The sequence below is a fragment of the Olea europaea genome, chromosome 10 (assembly GCF_002742605.1).
Source record: "Olea europaea var. sylvestris chromosome 10, O_europaea_v1, whole genome shotgun sequence".
Taxonomy (NCBI): Eukaryota; Viridiplantae; Streptophyta; class Magnoliopsida; order Lamiales; family Oleaceae; genus Olea; species Olea europaea.
In genome coordinates, this window is record NC_036246.1 from 34,874,482 (window position 1) to 34,880,978 (window position 6,497).

Genomic DNA, 6,497 nt, shown 5'->3' on the forward strand with positions numbered 1-6,497 from the left:
TACAATTACACAAATCATAGAGATTGACCAAATCATGGAGATTGGTCAATCATTATAATTAGGGAGATATGCTAACATACCCCCTCAAACTCAAGGTGCTATTGAAGATGCTAACAGGAGTTTGCAAACTGTGGATGAGCTTTTGTGAAGATATCAGCCAGCTGATCAGTCGAAAGAACTGACAAGAGAAGAAGTGTCCCTTCCTGAAGATGATGACACACAAAATGACAGTCGATCTCAATATATTTTGTGTGTTCATGAAAGACATCGTTATGAGCAACCTCGATAGCACTATGATTCTCACAATAAAGCGAAGTGCTAGAGGGCTGATGAATACCCATATCTTGGAGAAGCCAACGAAGCCAAAAAAGTTCAGAAATAGTGTCAGTAAGGGCTCGATACTCAGCCTCAGTGCTAGAGCGAGCAACAACGGTTTGCTTTTTGCTTCGCCAAGAGATAAGGGAGTCACCAAGTAGAAAAAGAAAACCAGTGGTAGATCGGCGATCAGTAGGGTCCACTGCCCAATCATCATCAGAGTAAACCTTCAACGTCAAGGATGAGTGAAAGGAAAAGTGAAGCCCATGAAATAATGTTCCCTTCACATAGCGTAAGATGCGAATAACAGCTGCATGGTGAATGGAATGAGGAGTTGACATAAATTGACTAACAAGATGCATTGCATAGGCAATGTCTGGTCTAGTGACAATGAGATAAATCAAGCTCCCAACAAGCTATCGGTAACGAGTGGCATTGGGAAGGAGTTCCCCATCAGTAGGACGAAGTTTGATGTTGGCCTCCAGCGGACTATCAGCTATTTTACAATCCGTGAGACCAGCACGAGTGAGTAGATCAGAAGTATATTTGGCTTGGGTCAAAGAGTAGCCATTAGAGGTTGGGGACACCTCTAAGCAGAGAAAGTAGCTAAGAGAACCAAGGTCTTTCATCTCAAAATACTGACACGAAAACTGCTTTACCTCATGAATACCAGAATTATCATCACCAATAATGATCATATCATCAGCATAAAGTAGTAGAATAGTGATGCCAGTGTCAGTGTCAGTGTGACTAGTAAAAAGAGCAGAGTCATAGGGGCTAGAAGCAAACCCAAGCCGTACAACAGTGGAGCTGAACTTGGCAAACCAAGTATGGGAAGCTTGCTTAAGCCCATATAATGTATGTCGGAGACAACAGACCTTACCAGGAGGATGAGGATACCCTGGAGGAGGCTACATATAGACCTCCTTAACCAAATCACCATGTAAGAAGGCATTCTTGACATCTATCTAAAATAAAGGCCATCGACGTGCAGAGGTGACAGCCAAAAGAGAACGGACGGAGGTAATACGAACAACAAAGGCAAATGTCTCCTCGTAGTCAATGCAAAACTCCTGAGTAAAGCCCTTTGCCACTAATTGAGCTTTATGTCTTACTTCAGAAGCATCGAAGTTCATTTTCCTCTTATACACCCATTTGTTCCCAACTACAGTCTTTCCAGGAGACAGATTAACCAAATCTCAAGTATGAGTTTTGTGAAGAGCGTCAAGTTCTTCAACATAGCTTGTTGCCAAACAGGGTCAGAACAAGCTTCGCGATAATTGCGAGGCTCGTGAAGAGAGTCAAGAGTAGAAAAACAATGGTAATTACTAAGATAGGTAGGAGGTGCTCTTACCCTACTAGAATGACGAACATCCAAATCAGATAACTCGAGAGGGGTGGATGTGATGGCATGATCATCAAACGATCCAATTTCGTGAGAGGTAAGCGTGGAGTGATCACCAGATGAGCTGACACGACCTGCATTAGAGGAAAAATCTGGAGAGAGGTCAATGACAGAATTAGTGAAAATGGGAGAGTATGAGAGACAATTGGATGAAAGTGGAAAGATTCTAGTGAACACTTTGTGTTCACAAAATTGAACATGTCGAGAGACTCGAAGACGCTTGGCTATGGGGTCATAGCACCGATAACCCTTGTGTTCTATCCCATAACCAAGAAAGTAACAGAGATGAGAATGAGGTTTAAATTTTGTATGTTCACGAGGTGGAAGTAAGACAAAGCAAGCACAACCAAACACTTTGAGAATAGAATAATCGGGTACCATTCCATAGAGAACTTCACATGGAGACTTATTGGAGAGAGTAGAGATTGGAACTCAATTAATAGTGTAAAGAGCGGTAATGGCAGCTTCTCCCCAAAAGAATTTCGGGAGGGATGCAGAGAGAAGTTGAGAGCAAACAGTGTCAAGAATGTACAATACTTACATTCTGCACGGCCATTCTGTTGGGAGGTGTATGGACAGAATCGATGGAACAAAGTGAGTTTTTTTCTTATGCTTAAAATCGCGAAAAGCATTAAATAACCCAATGCGATCATGCAAAAGATAAATCCATGTATACCGAGAATAATCATCGACAAAAATAACAAAGTAACGAGACCTACACTTAGCAAAGATAGGAGCAGGTCCCCAAATATCAGAATGAACCAAATCAAAATGTGCAGAAGACAGAGAATTACTTTCATTGAAAGGTAAAGCTTTCTGTTTCCCAAGTTGACAAGACACACAATCAAAATGTTCAAATTTAACATTGCCTAAGTAACCACCAGAAGCTAAAGACTGAACACGAGATAAAGATGTATAACCGAAACGAGAATGCCAAACGCTGGAAGACACATCAATACTAAGGGATTGAGGAGAACAAGAACTAAGCAAATGCAGAGATGTAAGCTCAAAAAGGCTACCAACTTTACGCTCGGTCCCAACTAGCTGGCCCATCTTCGGATCCTGCACATCACACCCTTTGTGAGAAAAGGTTAAGATAAAATCACTTTCAACAAGTTGACCAACAGATAGGAGTTTAGAGATAAGTTAGGCACAACATATGTGTCAAGTACAGAAAGGGTAGGAATAGAAAACGTGACCAAAATGATTAACAGACATATGTGAACCATCAACAGTATAAATTAAAGGAACGAGATTTAAAGACTTCCTATGGGTAATTAAAGAGGAATCAGAGGTCATATGATTGTAACAGGCAGAATCATGAAACCAAGATGTAGAGTTACCTGTAGAGGCTGATAAAGCAGTAGAAGTATGGGATAGGACCTGAGTGACAATTGCCTCAATGTCAGCTACAAAAATTGACGACAAAGAAGGTACAGAAGAGGAATCAGAAGCCAAGGAACTGGTGGAGACAACAGCAACAGGCTTGGAAAAGTAAGATGCATTAGCCTTAAGAACATCCCTAGCATCTTTAGCCTTCTTCTTAGGACAATCAGAAATACAGTGGCCATCTTTCTTACATAGTAGCATTGGTCATTGAAACGTCGCGGTTTAGAAGAAGCAACAGCTGCAGCAGGACTGGCCGGAGGGTGGATGAGCTAGATGGAGAAGTAGCCAAGACCATATCGGTAGAATGAACTCAACGAGTTTGTTGTCGTGTTTCCTCAGAATTAGCTCCGTGAGGGAAACCTCAAGTGTAGGAAGAGGAGATTGATGGAACAAAGATGCTCAAGTATTCTCAAATTCATCCTGGATATGCATCATAAAATACATGAATTGACGACAATCATGATATTCAACGAAAAGCTTAATCGACTTCTCATCAGAAAAAGCGAGACCAGCTTGAGAAAGCTGATCCCAAATGTTACTAACCTAAGCATGAAACCCAGCAATAGACTGTCCAGGTTCCTAATGCATTTGGAAAAGCTTAGTCTCCAACTAAAACTCTAGAGCGGCATCATTACCACAGTGTTATTGTTCTGCCAAAAAATCCCAAGCAAGTTTGACATTTCGGAACTTAGGGAGTAGACTCTGAATGGAAGAGGCTGATGTATTAATAAACCAGAAAAAAGATCTTTCAGTGAGTACTTTCCCATCCATCAAGTGCCTCATCAAGCTCCTCTATGGATTGCTTATCCGTTTTCGTGGGTTTTGTTTTGTTTTAGTGATAAAACGCCATAATCTTCGACTAATCAGAAAAACTGACATTTGTTGGGTACAAGCATTGTAGTTGGAGCCATTCAAAACAATCTCTATAGAACGAGCAACATCATTTGAAGAAGCCATAACAGAAAAATGATAATGCTAACCTAGTTAAAGCAAAAGGATGGAATGAGCACGAAAAATTGGTCAGAAAAGTGGTTGGAAGGTCGCCGAAGATGACGACGAGCGGCGATAGATGTGGCGATGTTGGATCGGAATGATTTTTACACCAAACGAAAGCTTTGGAGCAACAAGATCGATTTATGGTATTGGAATAGCAAAAGAATCGATTAACGAAGACTAGAAGTGGTGATAGAGCGACAGAATGCATAAAACCAAAAAAGGACACCAATTAGAGGTTAAGAACCAAAGATGGCTGTGATACCATGTTGAAACTAAAAAAATAGATGAAGAATTGTGAATAACTTCTGTATTCTGTGATAAATAAAACTGTATAAGAGCCCTCCTTTTATAGGTGAAGGAGGCAAGCACATAAGGTAAGTAATTAATGTTAATTACGCAAATCATACTCTAATTATACAATTACACAAACCATGCTCTAATTATACAATTTCACAAATCATGAAGATTGGTCAATCAATATAATTAGGGAGATATGCTAATAGTTATTGGCAAGAATTTATTGAATCCATCGTTTAGACTCATAGTAAGTTAAAAGCTGCCCCTGTTACTTAGTCAAGAGCTTTGAGTACTGTACAATGACGTGCTATAGGAGTAACTCATTACTCTCTGGGTGAAATTGCCACAACATGAGCAAAATCCAAGTTCATGGGGCAACTGCATTAAAAAGGACGTACTTTCGTAGATGGTGCTACTACTGTTGGTGGTGAACTTACTTTGGGAAAAAACATATTAGTAGCTTATATGACTTGGGAAAATTACAATTGTGAAGATGCAATACTCATTAGTGAAGGCCACAACACACTTATTTTGTGTTTCATTAGTCATCCATTATTATATATATATGATGAGTGCAGTCGACACACTCAATTGCCATGGAGCAAAGCCAATTGGCACCAATTACACTGGAAACTGACCACACAGCCCATTAAACTGACCAAGCAGTAATAACGGCTTAAATTATATTTTAATCTTCGTCAATTATGTTGTGTGGTAAATGGATTTCTAAACAAATTGTGATAATTATTCTTTCATGTCCTTAATTAAAATGGTTAAAAATCTCAATAATCACTGTATTTTCTAATTTCAACGTTCTTGCTCAATTATTGCTAAAGTTTAAAGATTTTCGAATAATCACTACATTTTCTCTCTATTTTCCATCCGTGGCTATGTCTCATTTCATTTGAAAATGTTAAATTTTAATTAGATCAATAAAATCATTATTTTTTCCATATTATTCAGAGAGATGGATAAGTATTACTAGGAAGCAAATTTGAAATTACATTAATTAATTGAAGAGTTTTAAAGTCTAGTCTATATTCAGAAACAGATTCAATTTTTTATTAAGGACTTGTTCCACAGTGATTATGAAAATTAATTTTTTGACCGTTAGAGAGAAAAATAGATTATTTTTGTGAGAGAAGAAGTCAAAAATGACAATTAATTTAGGAAAGTAACGATAAAAAAATTAATTTTTTGTGATGAAAAATCAGATCTAAACCCGCACCTCGCTCAATAACCATTGAGAAATAGTTAAAAGTTAGAATCATAGAGGTTTTTTTCTCTATGTTATCACCTAAAGAATGTTTTGCTATCAATTTATTGGCATTTATTTGATGCTTGCACCGCCGTATGATGGGACCCAGTTATAGAACAACATAGGATTCTCTACTCGGTCATATCACTAGGCAGATCTTCCGATCAGAACAAGCCGCGTGTCCATATATACGGTGTTTCAATTGAATATGGTAACTGTTTGTAGAAAATTTGGCGGGCAATTTTACTGCAAAAGAAATTCAAAAAGTCCATACCAAAACCCTAGGCGGCCCCCCAAATTCATTTCCCTCCTTAACTCCAAATCTCTCTTTTTCTCTCTCTAGAAAACTTCTCTCTCTCTCTCTCTGAATTCGTTTTTCTTTTTTTCTTCCTTTTATTTTTATAATTCAGCGATTCTCCGGTGGTATCAGGTTTGTTCGCTTTGATTTTGTTCTCTGACTTTTGAAGTTTTTCGTATTCATGAATTGAACTTTGAACTCTGATCCTTCGTCTTCACGGTTTAGTTGTCCGTCTGTTTTTGTGCTTTTGTATATTAGTTAGATGGATTTGTTTCATTTCAGGATTACTGTGGTTTGAATGATATCTAGGTTATGCTGACTAATTAGATTTTGGGTATAAAATGCAGGATTATTGTTTTTTAGGTTTGAAAGATTGAGGTTAGAATGTAATCCAGTGAGATTAAGAAAAATTGGAAGTAAATAGGTCAAAAGTATGGGGAAGGTTTCTCTATATGAAAGGGAATCCCAAAATGGAAGACAGAAAAGGCGGTTGAGAAATGGAAACAAGAAGTATCTGAAACCTGGTGCCCTTGGCCAAC